This window comes from Heterodontus francisci, chromosome 5 (assembly GCF_036365525.1).
Source record: "Heterodontus francisci isolate sHetFra1 chromosome 5, sHetFra1.hap1, whole genome shotgun sequence".
NCBI classification, from domain to species: domain Eukaryota; kingdom Metazoa; phylum Chordata; class Chondrichthyes; order Heterodontiformes; family Heterodontidae; genus Heterodontus; species Heterodontus francisci.
Window position 1 is genome coordinate 188,214,842 of NC_090375.1, and position 14,789 is coordinate 188,229,630.

A 14,789-nucleotide genomic window follows, 5' to 3' on the forward strand; every position below is an offset into this window, starting at 1 on the left:
CTCCAGGACGCCAGTTTGCCACGCGTAAAATCCATGTGGAGGGAGGTGAAGGCCCTTAAGTGGCCACTTGGATTGGCCCGGGGCAGGCAGGCCATTTTTACTACCCCCCCCCCCCCCCCCCACCCCGCCTTTCATCAGAACTGGCAATGGTTAGAATTGTAATAGGTTTTGAGCAAGTGAAAAAGGGGAGGGGGGAGTGGGGGTGGGGGTGGGGTGTGTGAGGAAGATTCATTTCTAACCTTTGCCAGTTCTGATGAAAGGTTACAGCCTGAAATATTAACTCTGTTTCTCTCTCTACAGATGCTGCCTGACCTGCCGAGTGTTTTCCAGCACTTTCTGTTTTTTATAACAGGAAACTTTTTTTTTGCTTATGCAAGGAGTCAGAGATTAGACAGCAAACTGGATCATTGCAGATTAGAACAGAATTACAGTTAACAACAACAGCATGGTCAACAAATTGAACAGTTGTTAACCATGAGAGGGTTGGCTCTGCCCTTTGTGTAGTGGAGAATGCTAAAAGTTAAAATGGGTTGCTTACACATCTTATAGATGTTTATAATGGTAAGAAATATAGACTTGCATTTATATAGCACCTTTCATGACCATGTGACATCTCAAAATGCTTTACAGCCAATGAAGTACTTTTTGAAGTGTAGTCACTGTTGCAATGTAGGAAACACAGCAGCCAATTTGTGCACAGCAAGCTCCCACAAACAGCAATGTGATAATGACCAGATAATCTGTTTTAGCATGTTGATTGAGAGATAAATATTAGCCAGGACACTGGGGAGAACTGCCCTGCTCTTCTTCAAATTAGTGCCATGAGATCTTTTAGCACCAGGATTGAATTTATTGGAGGCTGCTGAAGGGAATGGCTGGGGATGTTGGTGATGTCCTAGTAAATATTTTTACTATTCCACTGAAAATTGGGGAACTGTTGGGTGACTGGAGGAAACCACATATGGCTTTTGCCCAGAAAATTGCTGTTTGCCAAATAGGGCATCCTGTGAATCAGACACTAATGATTATTTAATGCAGACGATAATTTAAATTCAAAAATCAGAGTATTTCTCAACAATGCCATCAGAAATATCTTTTGCTTCTTTTTTAAACTACTGACCTGAAAGTGGAACATAGCTTGTGAAATGTAAATTGAGCTTCAAAAGCAGACACAAAGAAATCATCCTTTACCCCAGAGTCTGTGTAGGTTTTTAAAAAAAGCAAATATTATGCTGAGCTTTTCTGACATGCCAAGCTCGACAAATAACTGTAAAAATTGTTTGAATCATTTATGACCTTTTTGGGAGTGTAATCAATAGGGCTAAAAGTGGTAGAGGCCAGACAGTAGTTCCTGAAACAAGAAAACTTCTTACTCTGGTGTTTGCATTCTGTCTGCTCTTGTGCAATTGTTGGACCGACTGTCAGTAATACATCCCTCATCAGCTGCAGAGGCCGACAATCTGTTGCTTAATCTATTGCAGCCAAATCTGGCTGAATGTATTCCTGGAGGTTTCATCACATGACCTCCTGTCTCCAAATGCCCACAATTGGTCACCTGACACACATCTTTTTTTAATTCAGTCACAGGATATGGGTGTCGTTGGCAAGGCCAGCATTTCTTGCCCAACTGAGTGGCTTGCTCGGCCATTCCAGAGGGCAGTTAAGAGTCAACCACGTTGCTGTGGGTCTGGAGTCACATATAGGCCAGACCGGGTAAGGACAGCAGATTTCCTTCCTTAAAGAACATTAGTGAACCAGGGAGGTTTTTACATCAATCCAGTCATTACATAGTAAACATTACAGAGACTTTTTTTTTTGAGTATTCCAGATTTATTTAACTGAATTTAATTTCCCAGCTACCGTGGTGGGATTTGAACTCTTGTTGTTGGGTCATTAGTCCATGCCTCATGGATTACTAGTTGGGCAACATAACCACTATGATACTGCGCCAACCCGCCTTCCCATGCCAGTTGGAAAGTGAAAAGACTCTTTGTTACCTGTTTGGATGATTCTTGACTGCCATTGAAACAGCCATTCCCCCCTCTGCGCCCCCCCCCCCATTTCCAATACTTTTATAACTAATAGAGGTGTATATTAGAAAATGATAATGCACACACTTTTTGATGTTCCTTATGCTTTTTCACCAGGGTTGCTTGCAGCAGTGCCCTGGAGATTAATTTTCAATTCCTGGAGATTCCAGGACAATCCTGGAGAATAGTGACCTGAATTCCAGTCCACAATTCGAGCCAGCTCTAGTGCACTCTCACACATCTATTCTCTTCTGTTGAATTCTGGCTGCTGTGTTATAAGAATGTGCTATTGCGGTGCACAGGAGTTAGTCCAGTTGTAGTAGGACTGTTTTGTAAAAGAAAGAGATGGGGCGGTGAGGGGTTGGGGGCGGGGGGGGGGGGGGGGGGGGCAACCAGGGAATGGCTGCTAACATCTCCTGTTTTGTTCCACTGTTGATATTGTCAGTCAAACTGTCAACAACAGAGATCTCATCCTCTCCAGGTTTCTGAACAAAAAGAACTGGTGGAGAGAAGAGGGAAATCCAGCAACGAGGAAAGCCACAACAAGCTTGTTCTCTTAATCTTTTGCAGGCGATGGGAATTTTCCCTTCATCAGTTACGAGGAAAGAGGAAATCTTCCTCTCTCCCACAGTATTTTGAGGTTTAATGCATAAAAGTCAGAGCTGCCTGCTGGTTAATCTGTTAACCCATGCTTGGTGGAAATGTAACCTGACTATTGTGGTAATTAACAGTGTCACATATCCTCACATTAACTAGCGAACGTGGCAATCGAGCAGGATTATTGTTACATTCAATTACCATGACTGTAGCACGTCAGGTTCCAAAGTATTTAGTAACAAATTTCCCAACAAGCTCACGGAAAATGAATGGCAAGTCTCGGGAGAAGGGGAGGAGGAAAGAAAAAGAAAGCATCTCATGATCATTATGGAAAATTTATGGAGTGCAGCTGGCATAAAATAAATACAATTTACATAAAAGTGTAAAGTGGAGCTGGAATGGACTGGTCTGGCAAGAAAGTATTTACGTTCTGCCTGATGCTTATGAATTATTACTTTGTTCTGAACAATTTACTCTTGACATGACTTAGGTCACGAAAATTTGATTTGAAGGTGATTTTGCAATAATTACCAACCAAACCTCTTAGTCATGAAACCCAGCAAGCAAACCGAGATAAGCAGGGATGAAGTTAGCTCTCCACATAGTGCTGCTACTGCGGTGGGAACAATCCTCTAGACAAACAGTTGAATATGTGTCACATTATACTGAGGAAATGTTGGCACAAAGCTTTCCAATAAAGGAACAATGTCACTTAAATCATTCGACTTTCACTTTTCTCTGAAAAGGTGCAACTGTATCAGAGGGAACTGGAGTAATATTCAAGGAAAAGTGAACAATACCTGAGGTTTTTTTTTGATGTGGCGAGTTTGGGATTTCAATAAGAACCGTAGAACCGTAGAATTATTTCTAAAAGCTTAATTCAGTATTCTCTGAGATCATTTATAGTATTTCCAGACCATGGCTAATTTGTCCCCTGTAAGCTAAGTCTACTCCCTAGTTATTTTCCTATGGGGAATGCACACAACCTGCCGTTCTTTGTTATGTACTCTCTAATGACTCAGTTTTGATACCTCAATAGTCTTCCATAGAATTATTAGTATTATTAGTTATTGGGGCACTTGGATTCATACCTCTTTCTCACTTCTCTGTCGATCAAATTCTGGATTCATACCTCTTTCTCACTTCTCTGTTGATCAAATTATTGCATCCTTATCTATGCTTTTGTCAGCTCTAGACTCAATTACTTCAATGCATTCCTTGCTGTCCTGGCCAATCTCCCACCTTGCATCTTCAGTAAGTTTCATGTCATCAAAAAATCTTCTGCCCTAGTTCACACCAAGTCTTGTTCACACATCACTGCACATCACCCCTCCCCCACCCCCACCCCACCCCACCCAAGCTGTCTGAATTACATTGTCTTCTGATCCAGCCTTAAAATTAAGATTTATCATCCGGGTATGCAAATCCCTCCATGGCCTCGCCCCCTCCCTCTGTCTGGAAACTCTTCCAGTCCTACAATGTTCCAAGATCTCTGCGCTCCTCCAATTCTTGCTTCTTGCACATCCCAATTTCCATTGCTGCACCTCTGGGGGCTTTGCCTTCAGCTGCCTCGGCCCTAAGCTCTGTAATTCCCTAAACTCTGTAAAGCTCTCTGCTTCACAACTTCTCTCTCCTTTGCCACTTCTTAAAACTTATATCTTTGACCAAGATTTTAGTCACCTGTCCTAATGTCTCCTTATGCGACTTGGTGTCAATTTGCGCTCTTGTGAAGCATCTTGGAACATTTTATTATGTCAAAGGCACTATATAAGTGCATGTTGTTGTTGTATTACTGTTTAATGACCAGAAAATCACAGGGAGCGTGCTCCTGACAGGTGAAACTGATCACTGCAAGCACAACTTCATAAACCTGCCTTCTTGATGTCAGAAAAAGCAGAGAAATGGTGAAAAATGCCAATTGCAAAAAAAAAAATCAAACTTGAAATTTATCTGGAAACATGTACCTCCAATGAACTACACATCAGTAAAATCTGTGTAGCCGCAAAATGTACCACAGATTATAAGTATGGTCCATGAGGCAAAACCTGTCAAGAAGCATGAAGGAAATTAAAATTTCAAACAATAAAATTGCTGTAAATAGAACAGATTATTCATCCTATTAAAAGTTCTGTAGCATAACATCAAAGGCATTACTTTTCAAACAAATGATGTGTCAGCTTTAAGTTCTATATTAGGTGGTACCACAACAGAGTGCATCTGGAGAAAAACATTGCAATTGTAACATGAACAAACATCTCCAGAAAATAACTGGTGTTCCCTGGGAGCAGAGAGTATGATTTACAAAACTTGTGCTGGGCACTGATGGACAAGTCTGATAAATCTCCATAGTCGAATATATATGGTTCAGCAATCCTGGATGCAGAGAAATGTTGCATTATGTACGTGTAATGTGCTAAAATTGCTCTTAGTCTCCTTGACTAGGGAGAGGAGCATTGTCCAGGGTTCTCCTTGGGCTGGATTTTAGGAGCTGGCGGCGAGCTCAAAAAATGTGGGCCGTACGCCAAACAGCCGCAGCGATCTCCCGCGGAGCGACTCACTTCCCACCCCCCAATAACAATTACATTAACTATTTGCCCTTCCCCCTCCAAAACACTTACCTTTTAAATCTGACCTTCCCCGCCTCAAGACTGCACAAAGTTTAAAGTTCAACCCTTCCCACCAGCCCCTACACCCATTATGTTTATTTGATCCCGCCCCCCCCCCACATTGAAAATATTAACCCCTCCCCCTTCCCCACCAGTGTCCGGCTTTCCCCGGATGGGGAATTGAAGACGCGGGAATGCCATCCACTGCTCCGATGATTGCGGCGGGTCTGGAAGATTTAAGGTAAGTTGATTTAAATTTATTCATGTCAGTAATGTAAATATTTAAATCCAGGTCCTGTTGCCCAGAGGTGTAGGGGCTGCCCACGGCACCTCACCACCGCCCGGAGGAGCGAGCCTGGCCTTCCCGGCTTCGGCCTCCATGGCGGGCCTCTGCCAGAACAGTCTCCCGCACCCCATCCCCAGCCCCCCGCCCCTGCCAAGGAGCCTGACGTCATGGGCTTGGTAAAAATCCAGCCCCTTATCACTATTCAGCATCTACAGCTGAAAGTACATGTGTGGATGTTGGGTGAGGATGAGTTCCGGTCTAGCTGTGATGCTTCATTAGAACATTAGAAATAGGAGCAGGAGTAGGCCATTTGGCCCCTTGAGTCTGCTTCGCTATTTAATAAGATCATGGCTGATCTCCTACTTCAACTCCATTTACCCACCTTATCCCCTTAATGATCAAAAATCTATTGATCTCAGTCTTGGATATCTTCAACGATTGAACATCCACGGCCCTCTGGGATAAGAGAATTCCAAAGATCCACCACCATATTAGTGAAGAAATTTCTCCTCATCTCAGTCCTAAATTGCTGACCCCTTATGCTGAGACTATGACCCATAGGTCTAGACTCTTCAGCTGGGGAAATTCAGGAATACCACAACAACATGCATTTGTGCAGTGCCTTTAACATAGTAAAAACATCCCAAGGCACTTCAGCGTAATCAAACACAAGTTGATACCAAGCCACATTAGGAGGTACTAAGACAGGTGACCAAAGCATTGTCAGAGAGGTAGTTTTTAAAGAACGTTTTGAAGGAGGAGAGAAAGTAAGAGAGGTGGAGAAGTTTAAGGAAGGAATTCCAGAGCTTGGAGCTATGACAGCTGATGGTAAGGCCACCAATGATGGGTGAAGGAAATTGGAGACACACAAGAAGTCACAACTGGAGGGGTGCAGAGATCTGGAAGGGTTGAAGAACGGGAGGAGGCTAGAGATTGGGAGGGGTGAAACCATGGAGGAATTTGAGCACAAGTATGAAAATCTTAAATACAAGGCATTGCTGGACCAGCAGCCAAATGTAGATCAGCGAGCACAGTGGTGATGGGATTTGGTGTAGGTTGGGGTGTGGGCAGCAGAGCTCTTCTTACACTCCCTGTCAAAGGTCACAAATGAGTGATGGACACTTGGATGAGTAGCTGGAGAGATGCCCAGTACTTGTGAAACCATATAAACAATGAGTCGATGGGACTAATTTTCCAAGTAGTCAGGAGCTAATTTTCATCTACAGATCTGAGTTAGCTCTTGACGATCTAGAACTGATCCAAATCCCTCCCGAATCTCAAGTGCAAGTATTCAATTCTCCAGTCTAAGTTAATTTGAATGATTATTCACAACTCCAGTACAAACTCATAGTGGTATCTAGAAGCTATAAGGGGTGGGAGAGAAAAATTATATGTAAGTGACATTTAAAGGCATGGGGACAATTAAAGGGGAGTGTCACAATGAAGGGAGAAGGGCAAAAATTCATCAAAATTTTTGGTGGACTTTAAAAGCCATCTCAAACAATCAGCAGCCTTTACCAGAACTAATGGCGTGTGAGATTAAGAAGCAACAGGCACAAAATAAGGGAAAGGTGCCCCTAGGTGCAGGCATGAGTTTTTTTAGGTGAGTGACAGAGCAGCCCACCACCCAAATCCCAGTGTTGGAATCAAGGTGGAGCTGCTCAGTGGGGTTGCGAGGACAATGGTCCTTTAGGCTACTCTTTGGTATCAACTCTCTTGGTCAGCAGTGTGAAGTATGCTTGCAAGGAGATACAGCCAGGTTTCAGGCCACAGTTGACTATTATGTTTCTGTGTTAACCCAACTTCTGCATAGTGGCTGCAGGTATCTTTGTAGCAGCTGGCATAGCTCTCACTGCTGACCCACACCCGGACAAGGCAGGTCACCACGCAATTCCCAGGTAGGTGTGCCAGAGACTACAGAAGTGGTTGGCACTGGCTTAAACTGGGCACAGCTGCCTTGCAGTCACACTGGAATGCCTTCTTTCATGCAGGGAAGAGGACGATGGGAAAGTAAGAGTGTAAAAAGGGCTGGGAGACAAAAGCATAACTGTTCATCTGGTCTGATTGAGATGCTTCCAAGGAAGCTTCCAGACTCAAGAAAGAAATGAAGGCTTGCATTTATAAAGCACCCTTTACAACCTCAGGATATGCCAAAATGCTTTACAGCCAATGAAGTACTTTTTTGAAGTGGTCACTGTTGCGATGTAGGAAATGTGGCAGCCGATTTGCACACAGCAAGGTGCAATAAACAGAAATGTGATAATGACGGGATGATCTGTTTCAGTGATGTTGGGTGAGGGATAAATATTGCCCAAGGACCCCAAGGAAAACTCCCTCTGCTCATCTTCAAAATATTCCTATGGCATCTTTTACGTGGGCAGATAGGGCCTCAGTGAAATGTCTCATCCGAAAGATGGCACCTCCAGCAGTGCAGCACTCTCTCACTACCACACTGATTTGAAAGAAGTTGGAATGGACAGTTAGATATTCACACCTCGTGGTGATGCCACCAGGGGTGTGCTGAAGGCAGCTTCCTCTGGGAAGAGGAGCATCCACCAGTGCAACATCTGGCCGTGAGCTCAGCTCACCTGGATCTGCAAGATGCAGGATGCTGCAGGTCCTGGTGAAAGGGAACAAAGCATTTCTCTTGTAGCCTGTCCTGTCTGTCATGCCTGCCACACCCCTCCCTTCCCATGTTACAAAGAATTACATAGACTTTACAGCACAGAAACAGACCAACATGTCTACACCGATGTTCATTCTCTACCCACCTTACTTCATCTCATCCTTTCACCATATCCTTCCACTCAATTTTCTCTCAAGTATGTATCTAGCTTCCCTTTATCGTTTCTTTATTTTTCTTTGAACATGACAACTTTGCACTTAAGTTCTTCCAGATTATTAGTCCAGGCCTCTGGATTGCTTGTCCACTGACATAACGATTATGCTACTGCATCCAGGTTCCCTGGGTGTTCTGGAGACTAGGCCTCCAGACCTCTCATGGCCAGGGAAAATAAACAGCACTGTTCTCTGCACTTTTTTGAATAGCCTCATAAAGCTTTTAGCCACTTCAAACAGGTGCTTCAAGTATCTGTAAAGCACCTGACTGCACATTGGAGCAGGGGCTAAATTAGGTGACAATTTAGTGACAATCATTTTGGGTTGAATTTTACCGAGGGCTTTGGTAGCCCGATGTCGGGGCAAAAAGCAGGTCCTTGCCGGCAGCAGGACCAGCTCGGTGATTTTACCACAGGCAGTCTCCTAATTGGCCCTCTGTCCAATTAAAGATGGCAGGCGGGTTCCTGATGGTGCTAGCCCAGAGGGCTGGCAGCTCTGAAACGTCAGCAGTGCCACCGGGAGAGGTGGGCACTGCTGAGACAGGCAGGCAACCTTGGGACACCTCCAGGTAATTAAAATTAAAATAAAAGATTCCGGGGGCCGAGGGTCATAGGGGCAACCCTCTAGGGGAATCAATGGGCTGTGGGGGCTGCCTTCCCTGCCCATGGCCCCCTCTTTGGCAATGGAACCTCTGGCTTCGAAGGCTTCCAAGCTGCCACAAAGAGGTCACTTCCATTAAGCTGGTGGCCTCTCCACGTGGTGGGGCGGGGGGTGTTTACCCTATCATGGGCAAAATGCTGGTTACTGTAAAATTCCTTTATGGGGCCTTTAAATATGCAAACTAAATGCCCGTCTCTTTGGAGTGGGCAGCCAATCGGTCTTGCAGCCTGCCACTGGGAAAATTTCCGGGAGGCGGGACTGCATCAGGGAGCCATTCCGGCGCAGCTCCCTGCTGCTTTACCCTCTCCCCCCACCTCCGTTCCTACCACTCCGGGGCCAGTACCCCTATCTGTTTCCACCAAATTGGGGTATACCGGACCTTGCCTTTTTGAGACAAGGGCAGAAACTTGGCATTCAAATAGCAAATATGTAATGAAGTAACTTAACACAAATCTGATTAAAGGCTATAAATCCAATTTATTGTTGTTTTGCACTCCTATTAGCTAGAACATTGGATCTGATCATGATCTTGCTTTTAAACATTAATGTTTTGGGGCAAATAAATTGTGTGTTTAATCAGAATTAAAATGATTACATTTATCATGAACAGCAGAAAACAGTGAACGTTAAACGCTTATTTTTTGAGCCCCCTCCAAAAAAAAAAGCTGACAACTGAGAAAAGTCCTTAAATATAGGTCAAAGGTCTAATAGAAGGAACTAGTTATACTTAAGATGAAAGTGAGGGCGCAGACTTGTCATAGGTTGAGCCAAAAAATATTTTAATTCTCCCTCAAAAATGTCAAGAACATGGAAGTGCAGCAATGGTGAATTTAGAAATTACCATAAGCTTATGTTGAAATATAAACATTTATCTTCTTGGTGGTTCTGAGGGCCTACTCTTCAGAAAAATGTAATTTTTTATATTTTATTAGCCCATCTTCCAGAAGGCTGTAATTCTGTCACAGGACTGGAAGCAAATGAGTATACTGGTTGAGAAATTGGACAAGACCATTTTTGGGCAGGTGCTGGGCCATAGTTTGCACCCAACCAATCCCATGCCTGAATGGCGAGGTTCAAAATATTAGGCCTCAAAGCAAAGAGAACCTGTCCGTCAAGAGGGCTCTGAGTTTGGGCCGTTTCTAGTGCCTCAGGAACCCCCAGGTAAGCATTGTGTCATTAAAAGCATTCAATAGATGCAGGGCAGCTATTTCCTCTGATGGGGAAACCAAGAGCAATGGGACATAATCTTAAAATTAGAGCTAGGCCATTTGGAAGAGAAATCACTTTTTCGCACAAAGGGTGGTAGAAATCTGGAGTTCTCTCCTCTGAAAGGATGGGAATGCAAGTACAACTGGAGCTTTCAAGACTGAGATTGATAGATTTTTGTTTGGGTATGGCATCCAGGAATATGGAACTAATGCGGGTAACTGGAGTTGAGGTACAGATTAGCCATGATCTAATTGAATGGCAGAACAGGCTTCAGGGGCTGAATGGCCTCCTCCTGTTCCAACATCAGAGATTGGGACCAGGGAGGCCAGGGGGCTGAGATTGGGAGAGGGGCCTGTGTTGGGGATCGGGAGGAGAGACCGAGGGTCTGGGATCGGTGATGGGGAGAGGAATGGGGTTAAATGCGAGGCCAGGGAGGGCACTCCAGCTCCTCCTGGCTCCACATTCAGACAAGTTACTTAGCATCTTTGTTGCTGACTATCCCTATAGGACTGGTTTTCCTGAATGCAACTGGCGATGTTCTGGAATGCCTCAGGGCAAACCATTCTTGGAGAAAGGACCTCAAACAGGCTTTAGGCCCATTATTTGCATGTGCAAAGGGACTAATCCCTGCTTCAGATGTGGATAAAGGACACCTCTTGTTTGCCCTTACCCAATTGGTGGTACACTTCCAGGCGGAAGTGCACGCGCATCTCCTGCTCACCAATTTAGTGCCTGAGAACTGGATGCAAAACAGCCCAATCTAGGCTACCAAATCTTGCGCGAGACAAAAATTCAGTAAAGGCATGCAATTGAACTCAATTGCTGTGGGAAGGGATGTGAGCTGAGTTTTAAAAAAATTGTCCAGTGCGGAGTTTAAAGCATGTGCCCAAGATCAGCATTAAGTAAGATAGGAATTACTTGTCATTAACTTTTTGTTCTTGTCTAATTGAATTCTTTACACACAGAGTGGTGAGAATATGGAACTTGGAGCTACATGGACATTCTTGGGACATGGGCCTTTTTCTCGAGCTGCTGCAGTCTTTGTGGTGAAAATGATCCCACGGCGGTACTATTAGGCAGGGAGTTCCAGGATTGTGACCTAGTGAATTAGGGCGCACTAACACATTTAGGAGGAAGATTGATGGAAATATAGGATCATAGGAATTAGGAGCAGGACTAGGCCATTCAGCCCATCGAGCCTGCTTGGCCATTCAAACAGATCATGGCTGATATCTAACTTTACACTATTTTCCCCCACTATCCCCATATCCTTTGATGTCATTAGTATTCAGAAATCTATTGATTTCTGTCTTGAACATGCTCAATGATTGAGCTTCCACAGTCCTCTGGGGTAGAGAATTTCACAGATTCACCACCCTCTGAGTAAAGAAATTCCTCTTCATCTCAGTCTTAAATGGCCTGCCCCTTATTCTGAGACTGTGTCACCTGATTCTAGACTTATCAGCCAGAGGAAACATCCTATCCACATCTACCCTGTCACACCCCGTAAGAATTTTGTAAGTTTCAAGGAGATCACCTCTCATTCTTCAAAACTCTAGAGAATACAGGCACAGTTTCTGCAATCTCTCCTCATAAGACAATCCCACCATCCCAGGGATTAATCTGGTGAACCTCCGTTGCACGCCCTCTATGGCAAGTATATCCTTCCTTAGATAAGGGGACAAAAACTGTACACAATACTCCAGGTGCGGGCTCACCAAGGTTCTATACAATTGCAGCAAGACATTTTTACTCCTGTCCTCAAATCGCCTTGCAAGGAAGGCCAACATACCACTTGTCTTCTTAATTGCTTGCTGCATCTGCATACTAGCTTTTAGTGACATGAACAAGGACACCCAGGTCTCTTTGGACATCAACACTTCCCAACCTCTCCCATTTAAGAAATACTCTGACTTTCTATTTTTTCTACCAAAGTGGATCACTTCACACTTATTCACATTATATTCCATCTACCATGTTCTTGCCCATTCGCTTACCCTGTCCTAATCCTTTTGAAGCCTCCTTGCATCCTCCTCACAACTTACATTCCCTCCTAGTTTTGTCTCATCCATAAATTTGGAAATATTACAATTGGTCCCCATATCCAAGTCATTTATATAGATTGTAAACAGCTGTGGACCAAGCACTGAACCTTGCGATATCCCACTAGTAACAGCCTGCCATCCTGAGAATGACCCATTTATTACTACTCTCTGCTTTCTGTCTGTTAACCAATTCTCAATCCATTGCAGTATATTAGTCCCAATCCCATGTGCTCTAATTTTGTTTACATGAGGGAGAAGGCAGTAGGGGGATATGAGGGAAGGGTGCAAATATGTAATTAGAGTGGCTGGAGGCTCATGTGGAACATAAACACCTGCACAGACCACAAACTGAATGAAAATAAGAACAGGAAATGCTGGAAATACTCAGCAGGTCAGGCAGCATCTGTGGCAAGAGAAACAACATTAACATTTGATGTCAATGACCTGAAACTGAATGGCCCGTTGTTGTGCTGTACATTCTTTGTAATGAATAAAGCTATTGGTATTGTAAAGTAAATACAGTTGGGTATGCTGCTATATTTCTTCTTTTTCCTGTGCTGTGCCTGGGGACCATTCTTCACATCGCCGATTGCAATACATAAGGCACTCTGTTGCAGCCATTTATCATCTTCCAATTATATCTAAACCGTCATATGAACCAAACGGACTATTAAACCCACTCACGGCCTCGTTATGATATTGGTCTACATACCCAAACTAGACTTTGGCTTCTTGTTCCCTCACTCCTACCCATTTTGTTTGATTCAGTTCTATAAGCAGGCTCGCTTATCTTCTACCTCTCAGTTCTGATGAAGGGTTGAACTTTGAAACATTAACCTGTGTTTTCTGTAATACTGCTGGACCTAATGCATTTTTTTAAAGCTTTTCTCTATTTAATCTGATCACATCACAACGAAACTCATATGCTGGAAAATAAGAGCCCTCAATGTGCCTTTCTCAAAACAAGAAATAATATAATGTAACCTATTTGGTACAGCAATCAAAAATAAGGCATAATGGCGTGATTCCAACAACTCAAGTGATTTACTTGCAGTTTGTGGCACCAGGAACATTTAGAGCTGGGAAACTCCTGATGTATTCATAATGTGCATGGACATGCATTAAAGGTAACACACCATGAAATAAACCCTGGGGATAATAGCTGATAACTTATTAAAGATGCACAAGCAGTGTGAGGTGGCGGTAAGGAACCAAATGGGGTCTAGGGTTGTATGACTAGGATGATTGAATGATTTACATTGGCTCAGGGGGGTCCTTGTTTTCAAATCACTCCATGGCCTTGCCCCTACCTATCTCTGTAACCTCCTCCAGCCCTACAACTCTCTGAGATCTCTGTGTTCCTCCCATTTTGGCCTCTTGAACATCCCCAATTTTAATCGCTCCACCATTGGCGACTATGCTTTCAACTTCCCTAATTTCTGGAATTCCCTCCTAAAGCCTCTCCATCTCTCCTTCTTGAAGATGCTCCTTAAAACCTATCTCTTTGACAAAACTTTTAGCCAACTGTCCGACTATCTCCGATAGTAGCTCGGTGCCAATTTTTGTTTGATAATGCTCTTGTGAAGTGCCTTATTATGTTAAAGTTGCTATATAAATGTAAGTTGTTGTTGATTGAGAATGAATAAAGTGTACTATATTTAGGCTATAGAAGGCTTTGGTGTATCTGCATTTGGAATATTGGCCAGTTTGGGTGCTCCCACACAGCAAAGGGCATGAGGCTGTGGGGAAGTTGAAGAAGAGAGTAACCAAAATGATATCCATCTTAAGGGCACAGTCAGTTTGGTTTAGTTGCTTGGAGTCAGAAAGTTATTAAGTGTGGGTATGGATTCTCTACAAGTCCTCAGAAGGGAATTTGATAGGTTCCTGAGAAAAGAGAACATTTCCAGAGAGGGAAAACTGCAGGTTAGTTGGGATTATGAGGAGTCATGGGTTACTGTGGTCTCTGAAGTCTTGCTTGAATACCTTAAGAGTCAGAGGGGAATCCCAGTTTTCTTCCTGAATTGGCCACACCCTCGCCTGAAGTTGCTGTACTGTTTGCGCAGGAACAATGGCGAGCGCCATTAGCTTCACCGTTACTTTGACGGGAAAATCAGGACCCATAAATATCTGTTGTGCATTCTTTTACAATTGTTTGTGTTTCATTTCAGCCACACAAAGCACTGCAACTTTTTTTTTAACCAACACAATCTATTAAAATTGTTTAATTGTTAAAGGTTATGGGATGAATGTCTCCCTTTACATTCAGATTAAATATTCCATTTCATTAGCACTGTGAAATTGCAATTATGGTTTACTACCTGAGTGAGACTAGTGTGTGTATCAATCTCGCATAGTTGTAGTTTCCCATTGCTGAATCCACCCTGCCGTGTAAGCCGGGCAGACTTCCCCAATAGGAAGATCTACATTATCCAGCCACTACTCCCGCAAGTAACCTGCTAATATGGAAATGGAATCAATCTCTGTCGGCAGAATCATTTCTTAATGACATTTTGTAAAA

The 14,789-nt window shown here is 43.6% G+C and overlaps 1 long non-coding RNA gene across 2 annotated transcripts in view; it reads left to right on the forward strand.

Annotated features, from left to right (window-relative positions):
- Window positions 1–13,918, forward strand: part of LOC137370191 (uncharacterized) — a 190,620-nt gene extending 176,702 nt beyond the window's left edge. The window contains exons 7-9 of one of the 2 annotated variants that reach the window (XR_010975104.1): window positions 5,389–5,474; window positions 9,950–10,178; window positions 11,192–13,918. This is a non-coding gene — a long non-coding RNA (uncharacterized lncRNA). The remainder of the gene's footprint in view (window positions 1–5,388; window positions 5,475–9,949; window positions 10,179–11,191) is intronic. The other variant, XR_010975103.1, reaches the window with a different exon arrangement.
- The last annotated feature ends 871 nt before the right edge of the window (window positions 13,919–14,789 follow it).